Raw genomic sequence first — 22,833 nt, forward strand, 5'->3', positions numbered from 1 at the left:
TCACCTGCCCTGGGTTTTACCTGTTTCTGAGGGACTGGGATTCAGAAGCTCACCTGCCCTGTGGATTACCTGTTTATAATGGACTGGGATTCAGAAGCTCACCTGCCCTGGGTTTTACCTGTTTCTGAGGGACTGGGATTCAGAAGCTCACCTGCCCTGTGGATTACCTGTTTCTAAGGGACTGCGATTCAGAAGCTGATCTGCCTGATTTTTACCTGTTTCTAAGGGACTGGGATTCAAAAGCTGACTGTGGTTCAGAGACTCAGCTGCCCTGGGTTTTACCTTTTTCTAAGGGACTGGGATTCAGAGACTCACCTGCCTTGGGTTTTTCCTGTTTCTGAGGGACTAGGATTCAGAGATTCACCTGTGTTGGATTATACAAGTTTAGAAGTGACTGGGATCAGAAGCTCACCTGCCCTGGGTTTTACCTGTTTCTAACAGACTGGAATTCAGAGTCTGATGTGCATGGGTTTTACCTGTTTCTAAGGGACTGTGATTGAGAAGCTGATCTTCCTGATTTTTACCTATTACTAAGGGACTGGGGATTCAGAAGCTCACCTGCCCTGGGTTTTACCTGTTTCGTATGGAATAGGTTTGACGGACTCGCCTGCTCTGGGTTTTACCTGTTTCTGAGGGACAGGGATTCAGAAGCTCACCTGCCCTGTGGTTTCCCTGTTTCTAAGGGACTGCGATTCAGAAGCTCACCTGCCCTGGGTTTTACCTGTTTCTGAGGGACTGATAGTCAGAGACTAACCTGCCCTGGGTATTTACTGTTTCTGATGGACTGGGATTCTAAAGCTCACTTGCGCTGGGTTTTAACTGTTTCTAATGGACTGGGATTCAGAATGTCACCTGCCCTAGGTTTTACCTTTTCTGAGGGACTGGGATTCAGAAGCTCACCTGCTCTGTGGATTACCTGTTTCTGAGGGACTGGGATTCAGAAGCTCACTTGCCCTGTGGATTACCTGTTTATAATGGACTGGGATTCAGAAGCTCACCTGCCCTGGGTTTTACCTGTTTCTGAGGGACTGGGATTCAGAAGCTCACCTGCGCTGTGGATTAACTGTTTCTAAGGGACTGCGATTCAGAAGCTGATCTGCCTGATTTTTACCTGTTACTAAGGGACTGCGGATTCAGAAGCTCAACTGCCTTGGGTTTTACCTGTTTCTAAGGGACTGGGATTCAAAAGCTGACTGTGGTTCAGAGACTCAGCTGCCCTGGGTTTTACCTTTTTCTAAGGGACTGGGATTCAGAGACTCACCTGCCTTGGGTTTTTCCTGTTTCTGAGGGACTAGGATTCAGAGATTCACATGCGTTGGATTATACAAGTTTAGAAGTGACTGGGATCAGAAGCTCACCTGCCCTGGGTTTTATCTGTTTCTAAGGGACTGCGATTCAAAAGCTCACCTGCCCTGCGTTTTACTAATTCTAAGGGACTGATATTCAGAGACTCACCTGCCCTGGGTTTTACCTGTTTTTTAGGGACTGAGATTCAGAAGCTCACCTGCCCTGAGTTTTACCTGTTTCTGTGGGACTGGGATTCAGAAGCTCACCTGCCCTGAGTTTTACCTGTTTCTGTGGGACTGGGATTCAAAAGCTGACTGGGATTCAGAAGCTCACCTGCCCTGGGTTTTACCTGTTTCTAACATCTGGGATTCAGAGTCTGATGTGCCTGGGTTTTACCTGTTTCTAAGGGACTGGGATTCAAAAGCTGACTGTGGTTCAGAGACTCAGCTGCCCTGGGTTTTACCTGTTTCTAAGGGACTGGGATTCAGAGACTCACCTGCCTTGGGTTTTTCCTGTTTCTGAGGGACTAGGATTCAGAGATTCACCTGCGTTGGATTTTACAAGTTTAGAAGTGACTGGGATCAGAATCTCACCTGCCCTGGGTTTTACTAATTCTAAGGGACTGATATTCAGAGACTCACCTGCCCTGGGTTTTACCTGTTTTTTAGGGACTGGGATTCAGAAGCTGACCTGCTCTGTGTTTTACCTGTTACTAAGGGACTGGGGATTCAGAAGCTCAACTGCCTTGGGATTTACCTTTTTCTATGGGACTGGGATTCAAAAGCTGACTGTGGTTCAGAGACTCACCTGATCTGGGTTTTACCTGTTTCTTAGGGAATGTGATTCACGGACTCGCCTGCCCTGGGTTTTACCTGTTTCTGAGGGACAGGGATTCAGAAGCTCACCTGCCCTGTGGTTTACCTGTTTCTAAGGGACTGCGATTCAGAAGCTCACCTGCTCTGGTGGATTACCTGTTTCTAATGGACTGGGATTCAGAAGCTCACCTGCCCTGGGTTTTACCTGTTTCTGAGGGACTGGGATTCAGAAGCTCACCTGCCCTGTGGATTACCTGTTTCTAATGGACTGGGATTCAGAAGCTCACCTGCCCTGGGTTTTACCTGTTTCTGAGGTACTGGGATTCAGAAGCTCACTTGCCCTGTGGATTACCTGTTTCTAAGGGACTGCGATTCAGAAGCTCACCTGCCCTGGGTTTTACTAATTCTAAGGGACTGATATTCAGAGACTCACCTGCCCTCGGTTTTACCTGTTTATTAGGGACTGAGATTCAGAAGCTCACCTGCCCTGAGTTTTACCTGTTTCTGTGGGACTGGGATTAAGAAGCTCACCTGCCCTGTGGATTACCTGTTTCTAAGGGACTGGGATTCAAAAGCTGACTGGGATTCAGAAGCTCACCTGCCCTGGGTTTTACCTGTTTCTAACAGACTGGGATTCAAAAGCTGACTGGGATTCAGAAGCTCACCTGCCCTGTGGATTACCTGTTTCTAAGGGACTGCGATTCAGAAGCTCACCTGCCCTGTGTTTTACCTGTTTCTGAGGGACTGGGATTCAGAAGCTCACCTGCCCTGTGGATTACCTGTTTCTAAGGGACTGCGATTCAGAAGCTCACCTGCCCTGGGTTTTAGCTGTTTCTGAGGGACTGGGATTCAGAAGCTCACCTGCTCTGTGGATTACCTGTTTCTAATGGACTGGGATTCAGAAGCTCACCTGCCCTGTGTTTTACCTGTTTCTGAGGGACTGGGATTCAGAAGCTCACCTGCCCTGTGGATTACCTGTTTCTAAGGGACTGCGATTCAGAAGCTGATCTGCCTGATTTTTACCTGTTACAAAGGGACTGGGGATTCAGAAGCTCAACTGCTTTGGGTTTTACCTGTTTCTAAGGGACTGGGATTCAGAAGCACACATGCCGTGAGCTTAACCTGTTTCTAAGGGACTGGGATTCAGAAGCTCACCTGCCCTTGGTTTTACCTGTTTCTAAGGGACAGGGATTCAGAAGCACACATGCCGTGAGCTTAACCTGTTTCTAAGGGACTAGGATTCAGAGATTCTTCTGCCCTGGGTTTTACCTGTTTCTGAGGGACTGAGATTAAGAAGCTCACCTGCCCTGGGTTTTACCTGTTTCAAAGGGACTGGGATTAAAAAGCTGACTGGGATTCAGAAGCTCACCTGCCCTGGGTTTTACCTGTTTCTAACAGACTGGAATTCAGAGTCTGATGTGCATGGGTTTTACCTGTTTCTAAGGGACTGTGATTGAGAAGCTGATCTTCCTGATTTTCACCTGTTACTAAGGGACTGGGGATTCAGAAGCTCAACTGCCTTGGGATTTATCTGTTTCTATGGGACTGGGATTCAAAAGCTGACTGTGGTTCAGAGACTCACCTGCCCTGGGTTTTACCTGTTTCTAAGGGACTGGGATTCAGAGACTCACCTGCCTTGGGTTTTTCCTGTTTCTGAGGGATTAGGATTCAGAGATTCACCTGCGTTAGATTTTACAAGTTTAGAAGTGACTGGGATCAGAATCTCACTTGCCCTGGGTTTTACTAATTCTAAGGGACTGAAATTCAGAGACTCACCTGCCCTGGGTTTTACCTGTTTTTTAGGGACTGGGATTCAGAAGCTGACCTGCTCTGAGTTTTATCTGTTACTAAAGGACTGGGGATTCAGAAGCTCAACTGCCTTGGGTTTTACCTGTTTGTAAGGGACTGGGATTCAAAAGCTGACTGTGGATCAGAGTCTCACCTGCCCTGGGTTTTACCTGTTTCTAATCAAAGTGGATTCAGAATCTCACCTGCCCTGCGTTTTACCTGTTTCTAAGGGACAGGGATTCAGAAGTTCGCCTGCCCTGGGTTTTACCTGTTTCTAAGGGACTGGGATTCAAAAGCTGACTGGGATTCAGAAGCTCACCTGCCCTGGGTTTTACCTGTTTCTGAGGGACTGAGATTAAGAAGCTCACCTGCCCTGGGTTTTACCTGTTTCTAAGGGACTGGGATTCAAAAGCTGACTGGGATTCAGAAGCTCACCTGCCCTGGGTTTTACCTGTTTCGTATGGAATAGGTTTGACGGACTCGCCTGCTCTGGGTTTTACCTGTTTCGTAGGGAATGTGATTCACGGACTCGCCTGCCCTGGGTTTTACCTGTTTCTGAGGGACAGGGATTCAGAAGCTCACCTGCCCTGTGGTTTCCCTGTTTCTAAGGGACTGCGATTCAGAAGCTCACCTGCCCTGGGTTTTACCTGTTTCTGAGGGACTGATATTCAGAGACTCACCTGCCCAGGGTTTTTACTGTTTCTGATGGACTGGGATTCTAAAGCTCACTTGCGCTGGGTTTTAACTGTTTCTAATGGACTGGGATTCAGAATGTCACCTGCCCTAGGTTTTACCTTTTCTGAGGGACTGGGATTCAGAAGCTCACCTGCTCTGTGGATTACCTGTTTCTAATGGACTGTGATTCAGAAGCTCACCTGCCCTGGGTTTTACCTGTTTCTGAGGGACTGGGATTCAGAAGCTCACCTGCCCTGTGGATTACCTGTTTATAATGGACTGGGATTCAGAAGCTCACCTGCCCTGGGTTTTACCTGTTTCTGAGGGACTGGGATTCAGAAGCTCACCTGCCCTGTGGATTACCTGTTTCTAAGGGACTGCGATTCAGAAGCTGATCTGCCTGATTTTTACCTGTTTCTAAGGGACTGGGATTCAAAAGCTGACTGTGGTTCAGAGACTCAGCTGCCCTGGGTTTTACCTTTTTCTAAGGGACTGGGATTCAGAGACTCACCTGCCTTGGGTTTTTCCTGTTTCTGAGGGACTAGGATTCAGAGATTCACCTGCGTTGGATTATACAAGTTTAGAAGTGACTGGGATCAGAAGCTCACCTGCCCTGGGTTTTACCTGTTTCTAACAGACTGGTATTCAGAGTCTGATGTGCATGGGTTTTACCTGTTTCTAAAGGACTGTGATTGAGAAGCTGATCTTCCTGATTTTTACCTATTACTAAGGGACTGGGGATTCAGAAGCTCAACTGCCTTGGGATTTATCTGTTTCTATGGGACTGGGATTCAAAAGCTGACTGTGGTTCAGAGACTCACCTGCCCTGGGTTTTACCTGTTTCGTAGGGAATAGGATTGACTGACTCGCCTGCCCTGGGTTTTACGTGTTTCTGAGGGACTTAGATTAAGAAGCTCACCTGCCCTGGGTTTTACCTGTTTCTAAGGGACTGGGATTCAAAAGCTGACTGGGATTCAGAAGCTCACCTGCCCTGGGTTTTACCTGTTTCGTACGGAATAGGTTTGACAGACTCGCCTGCTCTGGGTTTTACCTGTTTCGTAGGGAATGCGATTCACGGACTCGCCTGCCCTGGGTTTTACCTGTTTCTGAGGGACAGGGATTCAGAAGCTCACCTGCCCTGTGGTTTCCCTGTTTCTAAGGGACTGCGATTCAGAAGCTCACCTGCCCTGGGTTTTACCTGTTTCTGAGGGACTGATATTCAGAGACTCACCTGCCCTGGGTTTTTACTGTTTCTGATGGACTGGGATTCTAAAGCTCACTTGCGCTGGGTTTTAACTGTTTCTAATGGACTGGGATTCAGAATGTCACCTGCCCTAGGTTTTACCTTTTCTGAGGGACTGGGATTCAGAAGCTCACCTGCTCTGTGGATTACCTGTTTCTAATGGACTGGGATTCAGAAGCTCACCTGCCCTGGGTTTTACCTGTTTCTGAGGGACTGGGATTCAGAAGCTCACCTGCCCTGTGGATTACCTGTTTATAATGGACTGGGATTCAGAAGCTCACCTGCCCTGGGTTTTACCTGTTTCTGAGGGACTGGGATTCAGAAGCTCACCTGCCCTGTGGATTACCTGTTTCTAAGGGACTGCGATTCAGAAGCTGATCTGCCTGATTTTTACCTGTTTCTAAGGGACTGGGATTCAAAAGCTGACTGTGGTTCAGAGACTCAGCTGCCCTGGGTTTTACCTTTTTCTAAGGGACTGGGATTCAGAGACTCACCTGCCTTGGGTTTTTCCTGTTTCTGAGGGACTAGGATTCAGAGATTCACCTGTGTTGGATTATACAAGTTTAGAAGTGACTGGGATCAGAAGCTCACCTGCCCTGGGTTTTACCTGTTTCTAACAGACTGGAATTCAGAGTCTGATGTGCATGGGTTTTACCTGTTTCTAAGGGACTGTGATTGAGAAGCTGATCTTCCTGATTTTTACCTATTACTAAGGGACTGGGGATTCAGAAGCTCATCTGCCTTGGGATTTATCTGTTTCTATGGGACTGGGATTGAAAAGCTGACTGGGATTCAGAAGCTCACCTGCCCTGGGTTTTACCTGTTTCGTATGGAATAGGTTTGACGGACTCGCCTGCTCTGGGTTTTACCTGTTTCTGAGGGACAGGGATTCAGAAGCTCACCTGCCCTGTGGTTTCCCTGTTTCTAAGGGACTGCGATTCAGAAGCTCACCTGCCCTGGGTTTTACCTGTTTCTGAGGGACTGATAGTCAGAGACTAACCTGCCCTGGGTATTTACTGTTTCTGATGGACTGGGATTCTAAAGCTCACTTGCGCTGGGTTTTAACTGTTTCTAATGGACTGGGATTCAGAATGTCACCTGCCCTAGGTTTTACCTTTTCTGAGGGACTGGGATTCAGAAGCTCACCTGCTCTGTGGATTACCTGTTTCTGAGGGACTGGGATTCAGAAGCTCACTTGCCCTGTGGATTACCTGTTTATAATGGACTGGGATTCAGAAGCTCACCTGCCCTGGGTTTTACCTGTTTCTGAGGGACTGGGATTCAGAAGCTCACCTGCGCTGTGGATTACCTGTTTCTAAGGGACTGCGATTCAGAAGCTGATCTGCCTGATTTTTACCTGTTACTAAGGGACTGCGGATTCAGAAGCTCAACTGCCTTGGGTTTTACCTGTTTCTAAGGGACTGGGATTCAAAAGCTGACTGTGGTTCAGAGACTCAGCTGCCCTGGGTTTTACCTTTTTCTAAGGGACTGGGATTCAGAGACTCACCTGCCTTGGGTTTTTCCTGTTTCTGAGGGACTAGGATTCAGAGATTCACATGCGTTGGATTATACAAGTTTAGAAGTGACTGGGATCAGAAGCTCACCTGCCCTGGGTTTTATCTGTTTCTAAGGGACTGCGATTCAGAAGCTCACCTGCCCTGCGTTTTACTAATTCTAAGGGACTGATATTCAGAGACTCACCTGCCCTGGGTTTTACCTGTTTTTTAGGGACTGAGATTCAGAAGCTCACCTGCCCTGAGTTTTACCTGTTTCTGTGGGACTGGGATTCAGAAGCTCACCTGCCCTGAGTTTTACCTGTTTCTGTGGGACTGGGATTCAAAAGCTGACTGGGATTCAGAAGCTCACCTGCCCTGGGTTTTACCTGTTTCTAACAGACTGGGATTCAGAGTCTGATGTGCCTGGGTTTTACCTGTTTCTAAAGGACTGTGATTGAGAAGCTGATCTGCAAATTTTTACATGTTACTAAGGGACTGGGGATTCAGAAGCTCAACTGCCTTGGGTTTTACCTGTTTCTACGGGACTGGGATTCAAAAGCTGACTGTGGTTCAGAGATTCAGCTGCCCTGGGTTTTACCTGTTTCTAAGGGACTGGGAATCAGAGACTCACCTGCCTTGGGTTTTTCCTGTTTCTGAGGGATTAGGATTCTGAGATTCACCTGCGTTGGATTTTACAAGTTTAGAAGTGACTGGGATCAGAATCTCACCTGCCCTGGGTTTTACTAATTCTAAGGGACTGATATTCAGAGACTCACCTGCCCTGGGTTTTACCTGTTTTTTAGGGACTGGGATTCAGAAGCTGACCTGCTCTGTGTTTTACCTGTTTCTAAGGGACTGTGATTGAGAAGCTGATCTGCCTGAGTTTTACCTGTTTCTGAGGGACTGGGATTCAGAAGCTCACCTGCCCTGTGGATTACCTGTTTATAATGGACTGGGATTCAGAAGCTCACCTGCCCAGGGTTTTACCTGTTTCTGAGGGACTGGGATTCAGAAGCTCACCTGCCCTGTGTATTACCTGTTTCTAAGGGACTGCGATTCAGAAGCTGATCTGCCTGATTTTTACCTGTTTCTAAGGGACTGGGATTCAAAAGCTGACTGTGGTTCAGAGACTCAGCTGCCCTGGGTTTTACCTTTTTCTAAGGGACTGGGATTCAGAGACTCACCTGCCTTGGGTTTTTCCTGTTTCTGAGGAACTAGGATTCAGAGATTCACCTGCGTTGGATTATACAAGTTTAGAAGTGACTGGGATCAGAAGCTCACCTGCCCTGGGTTTTACCTGTTTCTAACAGACTGGAATTCAGAGTCTGATGTGCATGGGTTTTACCTGTTTCTAAGGGACTGTGATTGAGAAGCTGATCTTCCTGATTTTTACCTATAACTAAGGGACTGGGGATTCAGAAGCTCAACTGCCTTGGGATTTATCTGTTTCTATGGGACTGGGATTCAAAAGCTGACTGTGGTTCAGAAACTCACCTGCCCTGGGTTTTACCTGTTTCATAGGGAATAGGATTGACTGACTCGCCTGCCCTGGGTTTTACGTGTTTCTGAGGGACTGAGATTAAGAAGCTCACCTGCCCTGGGTTTTACCTGTTTCTAAGGGACTGGGATTCAAAAGCTGACTGGGATTCAGAAGCTCACCTGCCCTGGGTTTTACCTGTTTCGTATGGAATAGGTTTGACGGACTCGCCTGCTCTGGGTTTTACCTGTTTCTGAGGGACAGGGATTCAGAAGCTCACCTGCCCTGTGGTTTCCCTGTTTCTAAGGGACTGCGATTCAGAAGCTCACCTGCCCTGGGTTTTACCTGTTTCTGAGGGACTGATAGTCAGAGACTAACCTGCCCTGGGTATTTACTGTTTCTGATGGACTGGGATTCTAAAGCTCACTTGCGCTGGGTTTTAACTGTTTCTAATGGACTGGGATTCAGAATGTCACCTGCCCTAGGTTTTACCTTTTCTGAGGGACTGGGATTCAGAAGCTCACCTGCTCTGTGGATTACCTGTTTCTGAGGGACTGGGATTCAGAAGCTCACTTGCCCTGTGGATTACCTGTTTATAATGGACTGGGATTCAGAAGCTCACCTGCCCTGGGTTTTACCTGTTTCTGAGGGACTGGGATTCAGAAGCTCACCTGCGCTCTGGATTACCTGTTTCTAAGGGACTGCGATTCAGAAGCTGATCTGCCTGATTTTTACCTGTTACTAAGGGACTGGGGATTCAGAAGCTCAACTGCCTTGGGTTTTACCTGTTTCTATGGGACTGGGATTCAAAAGCTGACTGTGGTTCAGAGACTCAGCTGCCCTGGGTTTTACCTTTTTCTAAGGGACTGGGATTCAGAGACTCACCTGCCTTGGGTTTTTCCTGTTTCTGAGGGACTAGGATTCAGAGATTCACCTGCGTTGGATTATACAAGTTTAGAAGTGACTGGGATCAGAAGCTCACCTGCCCTGGGTTTTATCTGTTTCTAAGGGACTGCGATTCAGAAGCTCACCTGCCCTGCGTTTTACTAATTCTAAGGGACTGATATTCAGTGACTCACCTGCCCTGGGTTTTACCTGTTTTTTAGGGACTGAGATTCAGAAGCTCACCTGCCCTGAGTTTTACCTGTTTCTGTGGGACTGGGATTCAGAAGCTCACCTGCCCTGAGTTTTACCTGTTTCTGTGGGACTGGGATTCAAAAGCTGACTGGGATTCAGAAGCTCACCTGCCCTGGGTTTTACCTGTTTCTAACAGACTGGGATTCAGAGTCTGATGTGCCTGGGTTTTACCTGTTTCTAAAGGACTGTGATTGAGAAGCTGATCTGCAAATTTTTACATGTTACTAAGGGACTGGGGATTCAGAAGCTCAACTGCCTTGGGTTTTACCTGTTTCTACGGGACTGGGATTCAAAAGCTGACTGTGGTTCAGAGATTCAGCTGCCCTGGGTTTTACCTGTTTCTAAGGGACTGGGAATCAGAGACTCACCTGCCTTGGGTTTTTCCTGTTTCTGAGGGATTAGGATTCTGAGATTCACCTGCGTTGGATTTTACAAGTTTAGAAGTGACTGGGATCAGAATCTCACCTGCCCTGGGTTTTACTAATTCTAAGGGACTGATATTCAGAGACTCACCTGCCCTGGGTTTTACCTGTTTTTTAGGGACTGGGATTCAGAAGCTGACCTGCTCTGTGTTTTACCTGTTTCTAAGGGACTGTGATTGAGAAGCTGATCTGCCTGAGTTTTACCTGTTACTAAAGGACTGGGGATTCAGAAGCTCAACTGCCTTGGGTTTTACCTGTTTGTAAGGGACTGGGATTCAAAAGCTGACTGTGGATCAGAGTCTCACCTGCCCTGGGTTTTACCTGTTTCTAAGGGACTGGGATTCAGAATCTCACCTGCCCTGCGTTTTACCTGTTTCTAAGGGACAGGGATTCAGAAGTTCGCCTGCCCTGGGTTTTACCTGTTTCTAAGGGACTGGGATTCAAAAGCTGACTGGGATTCAGAAGCTCCCCTGCCCTGGGTTTTTACTGTTTCTGATGGACTGGGATTCTAAAGCTCACTTGCGCTGGGTTTTAACTGTTTCTAATGGACTGGGATTCAGAATGTCACCTGCCCTAGGTTTTACCTTTTCTGAGGGACTGGGATTCAGAAGCTCACCTGCTCTGGGTTTTACCAGTGTCTGAGGGACTGGGATTCAGAAGCTCACCTGCCCTGTTGATTACCTGTTTATAATGGACTGGGATTCAGAAGCTCACCTGCCCTGGGTTTTACCTGTTTCTGAGGGACTGGGATTCAGAAGCTCACCAGCCCTGTGGATTACCTGTTTCTAAGGGACTGCGAATTCAGAAGCTCAAATGCCTTGGGTTTTACCTGTTTCTAAGGGACTGGAATTCAAAAGCTGACTGTTCTTCAGAGACTCAGCTGCCCTGGGTTTTACCTTTTTCTAAGTGACTGGGATTCAGAGATTCACCTGCCTTGGGTTTTTCCTGTTTCTGAGGGACTAGGATTCAGAGATTCACCAGCGTTGGATTATACAAGTTTAGAAGTGACTGGGATCAGAAGCTCACCTGCCCTGGGTTTTACCTGTTTCGTAGGGAATAGGATTGACTGACTCGCCTGCCCTGGGTTTTACCTGTTTCTGAGGGACAGGGATTCAGAAGCTCACCTGCCCTGTGGTTTCCCTGTTTCTAAGGGACTGCGATTCAGAAGCTCACCTGCCCTGGGTTTTACCTGTTTCTGAGGGACTGATATTCAGAGACTCACCTGCCCTGGGTTTTTACTGTTTCTGATGGACTGGGATTCTAAAGCTCACTTGCGCTGGGTTTTAACTGTTTCTAATGGACTGGGATTCAGAATGTCACCTGCCCTAGGTTTTACCTGTTTCTGAGGGACTGGGATTCAGAAGCTCACCTGCCCTGTGTATTACCTGTTTCTAAGGGACTGCGATTGAGAAGCTGATCTGCCTGATTTTTACCTGTTTCTAAGGGACTGGGATTCAAAAGCTGACTGTGGTTCAGAGACTCAGCTGCCCTGGGTTTTACCTTTTTCTAAGGGACTGGGATTCAGAGACTCACCTGCCTTGGGTTTTTCCTGTTTCTGAGGGACTAGGATTCAGAGATTCACCTGCGTTGTATTATACAAGTTTAGAAGTGACTGGGATCAGAAGCTCACCTGCCCTGGGTTTTAAATGTTTCTAAGAGACTGGAATTCAGAGTCTGATGTGCATGGGTTTTACCTGTTTCTAAGGGACTGTGATTGAGAAGCTGATCTTCCTGATTTTTACCTATAACTAAGGGACTGGGGTTTCAGAAGCTCAACTGCCTTGGGATTTATCTGTTTCTATGGGACTGGGATTCAAAAGCTGACTGTGGTTCAGAAACTCACCTGCCCTGGGTTTTACCTGTTTCATAGGGAATAGGATTGACTGACTCGCCTGCCCTGGGTTTTACGTGTTTCTGAGGGACTGAGATTAAGAAGCTCACCTGCCCTGGGTTTTACCAGTTTCTAAGGGACTGGGATTCAAAAGCTGACTGGGATTCAGAAGCTCACCTGCCCTGGGTTTTACCTGTTTCGTATGGAATAGGTTTGACGGACTCGCCTGCTCTGGGTTTTACCTGTTTCTGAGGGACAGGGATTCAGAAGCTCACCTGCCCTGTGGTTTCCCTGTTTCTAAGGGACTGCGATTCAGAAGCTCACCTGCCCTGGGTTTTACCTGTTTCTGAGGGACTGATATTCAGAGACTCACCTGCCCTGGGTATTTACTATTTCTGATGGACTGGGATTCTAAAGCTCACTTGCGCTGGGTTTTAACTGTTTCTAATGGACTGGGATTCAGAATGTCACCTGCCCTAGGTTTTACCTTTTCTGAGGGACTGGGATTCAGAAGCTCACCTGCTCTGTGGATTACCTGTTTCTGAGGGACTGGGATTCAGAAGCTCACTTGCCCTGTGGATTACCTGTTTATAATGGACTGGGATTCAGAAGCTCACCTGCCCTGGGTTTTACCTGTTTCTGAGGGACTGGGATTCAGAAGCTCACCTGCCCTGTGGATTACCTGTTTCTAAGGGACTGCGATTCAGAAGCTGATCTGCCTGATTTTTACCTGTTACTAAGGGACTGGGGATTCAGAAGCTCAACTGCCTTGGGTTTTACCTGTTTCTAAGGGACTGGGATTCAAAAGCTGACTGTGGTTCAGAGTCTCAGCTGCCCTGGGTTTTACCTTTTTCTAAGGGACTGGGATTCAGAGACTCACCTGCCTTGGGTTTTTCCTGTTTCTGAGGGACTAGGATTCAGAGATTCACCTGCGTTGGATTATACAAGTTTAGAAGTGACTGGGATCAGAAGCTCACCTGCCCTGGGTTTTATCTGTTTCTAAGGGACTGCGATTCAGAAGCTCACCTGCCCTGCGTTTTACTAATTCTAAGGGACTGATATTCAGAGACTCACCTGCCCTGGGTTTTACCTGTTTTTTAGGGACTGAGATTCAGAAGCTCACCTGCCCTGAGTTTTACCTGTTTCTGTGGGACTGGGATTCAGAAGCTCACCTGCCCTGAGTTTTACCTGTTTCTGTGGGACTGGGATTCAAAAGCTGACTGGGATTCAGAAGCTCACCTGCCCTGGGTTTTACCTGTTTCTAACAGACTGGGATTCAGAGTATGATGTGCCTGGGTTTTACCTGTTTCTAAAGGACTGTGATTGAGAAGCTGATCTGCAAATTTTTACATGTTACTAAGGGACTGGGGATTCAGAAGCTCAACTGCCTTGGGTTTTACCTGTTTCTACGGGACTGGGATTCAAAAGCTGACTGTGGTTCAGAGATTCAGCTGCCCTGGGTTTTACCTGTTTCTAAGGGACTGGGAATCAGAGACTCACCTGCCTTGGGCTTTTCCTGTTTCTGAGGGATTAGGATTCAGAGATTCACCTGCGTTGGATTTTACAAGTTTAGAAGTGACTGGGATCAGATTCTCACCTGCCCTGGGTTTTACTAATTCTAAGGTACTGATATTCAGAGACTCACCTGCCCTGGGTTTTACCTGTTTTTTAGGGACTGGGATTCAGAAGCTGACCTGCTCTGTGTTTTACCTGTTTCTAAGGGACTGTGATTGAGAAGCTGATCTGCCTGAGTTTTACCTGTTACTAAAGGACTGGGGATTCAGAAGCTCAACTGCCTTGGGTTTTACCTGTTTGTAAGGGACTGGGATTCAAAAGCTGACTGTGGATCAGAGTCTCACCTGCCCTGGGTTTTACCTGTTTCTAAGGGACTGGGATTCAGAATCTCACCTGCCCTGCGTTTTACCTGTTTCTAAGGGACAGGGATTCAGAAGTTCGCCTGCCCTGGGTTTTACCTGTTTCTAAGGGACTGGGATTCAAAAGCTGACTGGGATTCAGAAGCTCCCCTGCCCTGGGTTTTTACTGTTTCTGATGGACTGGGATTCTAAAGCTCACTTGCGCTGGGTTTTAACTGTTTCTAATGGACTGGGATTCAGAATGTCACCTGCCCTAGGTTTTACCTTTTCTGAGGGACTGGGATTCAGAAGCTCACCTGCTCTGTGGATTACCTGTTTCTAATGGACTGGGATTCAGAAGCTCACCTGCCCTGGGTTTTACCTGTTTCTGAGGGACTGGGATTCAGAAGCTCACCTGCCCTGGGTTTTACCTGTTTCTAACAGACTGGAATTCAGAGTCTGATGTGCATGGGTTTTACCTGTTTCTAAGGGACTGTGATTGAGAAGCTGATCTTCCTGATTTTTACCTATTACTAAGGGACTGGGGATTCAGAAGCTCAACTGCCTTGGGATTTATCTGTTTCTATGGGACTGGGATTCAAAAGCTGACTGTGGTTCAGAAACTCACCTGCCCTGGGTTTTACCTGTTTCATAGGGAATAGGATTGACTGACTCGCCTGCCCTGGGTTTTACGTGTTTCTGAGGGACTGAGATTAAGAAGCTCACCTGCAATGGGTTTTACCTGTTTCTAAGGGACTGGGATTCAAAAGCTGACTGGGATTCAGAAGCTCACCTGCCCTGGGTTTTACCTGTTTCGTATGGAATAGGTTTGACGGACTCGCCTGCTCTGGGTTTTACCTGTTTCTGAGGGACAGGGATTCAGAAGCTCACCTGCCCTGTGGTTTCCCTGTTTCTAAGGGACTGCGATTCAGAAGCTCACCTGCCCTGGGTTTTACCTGTTTCTGAGGGACTGATATTCAGAGACTCACCTGCCCTGGGTATTTACTGTTTCTGATGGACTGGGATTCTAAAGCTCACTTGTGCTGGGTTTTAACTGTTTCTAATGGACTGGGATTCAGAATGTCACCTGCCCTAGGTTTTACCTTTTCTGAGGGACTGGGATTCAGAAGCTCACCTGCTCTGTGGATTACCTGTTTCTGAGGGACTGGGATTCAGAAGCTCACTTGCCCTGTGGATTACCTGTTTATAATGGACTGGGATTCAGAAGCTCACCTGCCCTGTGTTTTACCTGTTTCTGAGGGACTGGGATTCAGAAGCTCACCTGCGCTGTGGATTACCTGTTTCTAAGGGACTGCGATTGAGAAGCTGATCTGCCTGATTTTTACCTGTTTCTAAGGGACTGGGATTCAAAAGCTGACTGTGGTTCAGAGACTCAGCTGCCCTGGGTTTTACCTTTTTCTAAGGGACTGGGATTCAGAGACTCACCTGCCTTGGGTTTTTCCTGTTTCTGAGGGACTAGGATTCAGAGATTCACCTGCTTTGGATTATACAAGTTTAGAAGTGACTGGGATCAGAAGCTCACCTGCCCTGGGTTTTACCTGTTTCTAACAGACTGGAATTCAGAGTCTGATGTGCATGGGATTTACCTGTTTCTAAGGGACTGTGATTGAGAAGCTGATCTTCCTGATTTTTACTTATTACTAAGGGACTGGGGATTCAGAAGCTCAACTGCCTTGGGATTTATCTGTTTCTATGGGACTGGGATTCAAAAGCTGACTGTGGTTCAGAGACTCACCTGCCCTGGGTTTTACCTGTTTCGTAGGGAATAGGATTGACTGACTCGCCTGCCCTGGGTTTTAACTGTTTCTGAGGGACAGGGATTCAGAAGCTCACCTGCCCTGTGGTTTCCCTGTTTCTAAGGGACTGCGATTCAGAAGCTCACCTGCCCTGTGGATTACCTGTTTCTAAGGGACTGCGATTCAGAAGCTGATCTGCCTGATTTTTACCTGTTACTAAGGGACTGGGGATTCAGAAGCTCAACTGCCTTGGGTTTTACCTGTTTCTAAGGGACTGGGATTCAAAAGCTGACTGTGGTTCAGAGTCTCAGCTGCCCTGGGTTTTACCTTTTTCTAAGGGACTGGGATTCAGAGACTCACCTGCCTTGGGTTTTTCCTGTTTCTGAGGGACAGGGATTCAGACGCTCACCTGCCCTGTGGTTTTCCTGTTTCTAAGGGACTGCGATTCAGAAGCTCACCTGCCCTGTGGATTACCTGTTTCTAAGGGACTGCGATTCAGAAGCTGATCTGCCTGATTTTTACCTGTTACTAAGGGACTGGGGATTCAGAAGCTCAACTGCCTTGGGTTTTACCTGTTTCTAAGGGACTGGGATTCAAAAGCTGACTGTGGTTCAGAGTCTCAGCTGCCCTGGGTTTTACCTTTTTCTAAGGGACTGGGATTCAGAGACTCACCTGCCTTGGGTTTTTCCTGTTTCTGAGGGACTAGGATTCAGAGATTCACCTGCGTTGGATTATACAAGTTTAGAAGTGACTGGGATCAGAAGCTCACCTGCCCTGGGTTTTATCTGTTTCTAAGGGACTGCGATTCAGAAGCTCACCTGCCCTGCGTTTTACTAATTCTAAGGGACTGATATTCAGAGACTCACCTGCCCTGGGTTTTACCTGTTTCTGAGGGACTGATATTCATAGACTCACCTGCCCTGGGTTTTTACTGTTTCTGATGGACTGGGATTCTAAAGCTGACTTGCGCTGGGTTTTAACTGTTTCTAATGGACTGGGATTCAGAATGTCACCTGCCCTAGGTTTTACCTTTTCTGAGGGACTGGGATTCAGAAGCTCACCTGCTCTGTGGATTACCTGTTTCTAATGGACTGGGATTCAGAAGCTCACCTGCCCTGGGTTTTACCTGTTTCTGAGGGACTGGGATTCAGAAGCTCACCTGCCCTGTGGATTACCTGTTTATAATCGACTGGGATTCAGAAGCTCACCTGCCCTGGGTTTTACCTGTTTCTGAGGGACTGGGATTCAGAAGCTCACCTGCCCTGTGTATTACCTGTTTCTAAGGGACTGCGATTCAGAAGCTGATCTGCCTGATTTTTCCCTGTTTCTAAGGGACTGGGATTCAAAAGCTGACTGTGGTTCAGAGACTCAGCTGCCCTGGGTTTTACCTTTTTCTAAGGGACTGGGATTCAGAGACTTACCTGCCTTGGGTTTTTCCTGTTTCTGAGGGACTAGGATTCAGAGATTCACCTGTGTTGGATTATACAAGTTTAGAAGTGACTGGGATCAGAAGCTCACCTGCCCTGGGTTTTACCTGTTTCTAACAGACTGGAATTCAGAGTCTGATGTGCATGGGTTTTACCTGTTTCTAAGGGACTGTGATTGAGAAGCTGATCTTCCTGATTTTTACCTATTACTAAGGGACTGGGGATTCAGAAGCTCAACTGCCTTGGGATTTATCTGTTTCTATGGGACTGGGATTCAAAAGCTGACTGTGGTTCAGAGACTCACCTGCCCTGGGTTTTACCTGTTTCGTAGGGAATAGGATTGACTGACTCGCCTGCCCTGGGTTTTACGTGTTTCTGAGGGACTGAGATTAAGAAGCTCACCTGCCCTGGGTTTTACCTGTTTCTAAGGGACTGGGATTCAAAAGCTGACTGGGATTCAGAAGCTCACCTGCCCTGGGTTTTACCTGTTTCGTATGGAATAGGTTTGACGGACTCACCTGCTCTGGGTTTTACCTGTTTCTGAGGGACAGGGATTCAGAAGCTCACCTGCCCTGTGGTTTCCCTGTTTCTAAGGGACTGCGATTCAGAAGCTCACCTGCCCTGGGTTTTACCTGTTTCTGAGGGACTGATATTCAGAGACTCACCTGCCCTGGGTTTTTACTGTTTCTGATGGACTGGGATTCTAAAGCTCACTTGCGCTGGGTTTTAACTGTTTCTAATGGACTGGGATTCAGAATGTCACCTGCCCTAGGTTTTACCTTTTCTGAGGGACTGGGATTCAGAAGCTCACCTGCTCTGTGGATTACCTGTTTCTGAGGGACTGGGATTCAGAAGCTCACCTGCCCTGTGGATTACCTGTTTATAATGGACTGGGATTCAGAAGCTCACCTGCCCTGGGTTTTACCTGTTTCTGAGGGACTGGGATTCAGAAGCTCACCTGCCCTGTGGATTACCTGTTTCTAAGGGACTGCGATTCAGAAGCTGATCTGCCTGATTTTTACCTGTTACTAAGGGACTGGGGATTCAGAAGCTCATCTGCCTTGGGTTTTACCTGTTTCTAAGGGACTGGGATTCAAAAGCTGACTGTGGTTCAGAGACTCAGCTGCCCTGGGTTTTACCTTTTTCTAAGGGACTGGGATTCAGAGACTCACCTGCCTTGGGTTTTTCCTGTTTCTGAGGGACTAGGATTCAGAGATTCACCTGCGTTGGATTATACAAGTTTAGAAGTGACTGGGATCAGAAGCTCACCTGCCCTGGGTTTTATCTGTTTCTAAGGGACTGCGATTCAGAAGCTCACCTGCCCTGCGTTTTACTAATTCTAAGGGACTGATATTCAGAGACTCACCTGCCCTGGGTTTTACCTGTTTTTTAGGGACTGAGATTCAGAAGCTCACCTGCCCTGAGTTTTACCTGTTTCTGTGGGACTGGGATTCAGAAGCTCACCTGCCCTGAGTTTTACCTGTTTCTGTGGGACTGGGATTCAAAAGCTGACTGGGATTCAGAAGCTCACCTGCCCTGGGTTTTACCTGTTTCTAACAGACTGGGATTCAGAGTCTGATGTGCCTGGGTTTTACCTGTTTCTAAAGGACTGTGATTGAGAAGCTGATCTGCAAATTTTTACATGTTACTAAGGGACTGGGGATTCAGAAGCTCAACTGCCTTGGGTTTTACCTGTTTCTACGGGACTGGGATTCAAAAGCTGACTGTGGTTCAGAGATTCAGCTGCCCTGGGTTTTACCTGTTTCTAAGGGACTGGGATTCAGAGACTCACCTGCCTTGGGTTTTTCCTGTTTCTGAGGGATTAGGATTCAGAGATTCACCTGCGTTGGATTTTACATGTTTAGAAGTGACTGGGATCAGAATCTCACCTGCCCTGGGTTTTACTAATTCTAAGGGACTGATATTCAGAGACTCACCCGCCCTGGGTTTTACCTGTATTTTAGGGACTGGGATTCAGAAGCTGACCTGCTCTGTGTTTTACCAGTTTCTAAGGGACTGTGATTGAGAAGCTGATCTGCCTGAGTTTTACCTGTTACTAAAGGACTGGGGATTCAGAAGCTCAACTGCCTTGGGTTTTACCTGTTTGTAAGGGACTGGGATTCAAAAGCTGACTGTGGATCAGAGTCTCACCTGCCCTGGGTTTTACCTGTTTCTAATCAACGTGGATTCAGAATCTCACCTGCCCTGCGTTTTACCTGTTTCTAAGGGACAGGGATTCAGAAGTTCGCCTGCCCTGGGTTTTACCTGTTTCTAAGGGACTGGGATTCAAAAGCTGACTGGGATTCAGAAGCTCACATGCCCTGGGTTTTACCTGTTTCTGAGGGACTGAGGTTAAGAAGCTCACCTGCCCTGGGTTTTACATGTTTCTAAGGGACTGGGATTCAAAAGCTGACTGGGATTCAGAAGCTCACCTGCCCTGGGTTTTACCTGTTTCTAACAGACTGGGATTCAGAGTCTGATGTGCCTGGGTTTTACCTGTTTCTAAAGGACTGTGATTGAGAAGCTGATCTGCCTGATTTTTACCTGTTACTAAGGGACTGGGGATTCAGAAGCTCAAATGCCTTGGGTTTTACCTGTTTCTAAGGGACTGGGATTCAAAAGCTGACTGTGGTTCAGAGACTCAGCTGCCCTGGGTTTTACCTTTTTCTAAGGGACTGGGATTCAGAGACTCACCTGCCTTGGGTTTTTCCTGTTTCTGAGGGACTAGGATTCAGAGATTCACCTGCGTTGGATTATACAAGTTTAGAAGTGACTGGGATCAGAAGCTCACCTGCCCTGGGTTTTACCTGTTTCTAACAGACTGGAATTCAGAGTCTGATGTGCATGGGTTTTACCTGTTTCTAAGGGACTGTGATTGAGAAGCTGATCTTCCTGATTTTTACCTATTACTAAGGGACTGGGGATTCAGAAGCTCAACTGCCTTGGGATTTATCTGTTTCTATGGGACTGGGATTCAAAAGCTGACTGTGGTTCAGAGACTCACCTGCCCTGGGTTTTACCTGTTTCGTAGGGAATAGGATTGACTGACTCGCCTGCCCTGGGTTTTACGTGTTTCTGAGGGACTGAGATTAAGAAGCTCACCTGCCCTGGGTTTTACCTGTTTCTAAGGGACTGGGATTCAAAAGCTGACTGGGATTCAGAAGCTCACCTGCCCTGGGTTTTACCTGTTTCTAACAGACTGGGATTCAGAGTCTGATGTGCCTGGGTTTTACCTGTTTCTAAAGGACTGTGATTGAGAAGCTGATCTGCCTGATTTTTACATGTTACTAAGGGACTGGGGATTCAGAAGCTCAACTGCCTTGGGTTTTACCTGTTTCTACGGGACTGGGATTCAAAAGCTGACTGTGGTTCAGAGATTCAGCTGCCCTGGGTTTTACCTGTTTCTAAGGGACTGGGATTCAGAGACTCACCTGCCTTGGGTTTTTCCTGTTTCTGAGGGATTAGGATTCAGAGATTCACCTGCGTTGGATTTTACAAGTTTAGAAGTGACTGGGATCAGAATCTCACCTGCCCTGGGTTTTACTAATTCTAAGGGACTGATATTCAGAGACTCACCTGCCCTGGGTTTTACCTGTTTTTTAGGGACTGGGATTCAGAAGCTGACCTGCTCTGTGTTTTACCTGTTTCTAAGGGACTGTGATTGAGAAGCTGATCTGCCTGAGTTTTACCTGTTACTATAGGACTGGGGATTCAGAAGCTCAACTGCCTTGGGTTTTACCTGTTTGTAAGGGACTGGGATTCAAAAGCTGACTGTGGATCAGAGTCTCACCTGCCCTGGGTTTTACCTGTTTCTAATCAACGTGGATTCAGAATCTCACCTGCCCTGCGTTTTACCTGTTTCTGAGGGACAGGGATTCAGAAGTTCGCCTGCCCTGGGTTTTACCTGTTTCTAAGGGACTGGGATTCAAAAGCTGACTGGGATTCAGAAGCTCACCTGCCCTGGGTTTTACCTTTTTCTAAGGGACTGGGATTCAGAGACTCACCTGCCTTGGGTTTTTCCTGTTTCTGAGGGACTAGGATTCAGAGATTCACCTGCGTTGGATTATACATGTTTAGAAGTGACTGGGATCAGAAGCTCACCTGCCCTGGGTTTTACCTGTTTCTAACAGACTGGAATTCAGAGTCTGATGTGCATGGGTTTTACCTGTTTCTAAGGGACTGTGATTGAGAAGCTGATCTTCCTGATTTTTACCTATTACTAAGGGACTGGGGATTCAGAAGCTCAACTGCCTTGGGATTTATCTGTTTCTATGGGACTGGGATTCAAAAGCTGACTGTGGTTCAGAGACTCACCTGCCCTGAGTTTTACCTGTTTCGTAGGGAATATGATTGACTGACTCGCCTGCCCTGGGTTTTACGTGTTTCTGAGGGACTGAGATTAAGAAGCTCACCTGCCCTGGGTTTTACCTGTTTCTAAGGGACTGGGATTCAAAAGCTGACTGGGATTCAGAAGCTCACCTGCCCTGGGTTTTACCTGTTTCGTATGGAATAGGTTTGACGGACTCACCTGCTCTGGGTTTTACCTGTTTCTGAGGGACAGGGATTCAGAAGCTCACCTGCCCTGTGGTTTCCCTGTTTCTAAGGGACTGCGATTCAGAAGCTCACCTGCCCTGGGTTTTACCTGTTTCTGAGGGACTGATATTCAGAGACTCACCTGCCCTGGGTTTTTACTGTTTCTGATGGACTGGGATTCTAAAGCTCACTTGCGCTGGGTTTTAACTGTTTCTAATGGACTGGGATTCAGAATGTCACCTGCCCTAGGTTTTACCTTTTCTGAGGGACTGGGATTCAGAAGCTCACCTGCCTTGTGGATTACCTGTTTCTGAGGGACTGGGATTCAGAAGCTCACCTGCCCTGTGGATTACCTGTTTATAATGGACTGGGATTCAGAAGCTCACCTGCCCTGGGTTTTACCTGTTTCTGAGGGACTGGGATTCAGAAGCTCACCTGCCCTGTGGATTACCTGTTTCTAAGGGACTGCGATTCAGAAGCTGATCTGCCTGATTTTTACCTGTTACTAAGGGACTGGGGATTCAGAAGCTCATCTGCCTTGGGTTTTACCTGTTTCTAAGGGACTGGGATTCAAAAGCTGACTGTGGTTCAGAGACTCAGCTGCCCTGGGTTTTACCTTTTTCTAAGGGACTGGGATTCAGAGACTCACCTGCCTTGGGTTTTTCCTGTTTCTGAGGGACTAGGATTCAGAGATTCACCTGCGTTGGATTATACAAGTTTAGAAGTGACTGGGATCAGAAGCTCACCTGCCCTGGGTTTTACCTGTTTCTAACAGACTGGAATTCAGAGTCTGATGTGCATGGGTTTTACCTGTTTCTAAGGGACTGTGATTGAGAAGCTGATCTGCCTGATTTTTACATGTTACTAAGGGACTGGGGATTCAGAAGCTCAACTGCCTTGGGTTTTACCTGTTTCTACGGGACTGGGATTCAAAAGCTGACTGTGGTTCAGAGATTCAGCTGCCCTGGGTTTTACCTGTTTCTAAGGGACTGGGATTCAGAGACTCACCTGCCTTGGGTTTTTCCTGTTTCTGAGGGATTAGGATTCAGAGATTCACCTGCGTTGGATTTTACAAGTTTATAAGTGACTGGG

Source organism: Hypanus sabinus, chromosome 8 (genome assembly GCF_030144855.1).
Source record: "Hypanus sabinus isolate sHypSab1 chromosome 8, sHypSab1.hap1, whole genome shotgun sequence".
NCBI classification, from domain to species: Eukaryota; Metazoa; Chordata; class Chondrichthyes; order Myliobatiformes; family Dasyatidae; genus Hypanus; species Hypanus sabinus.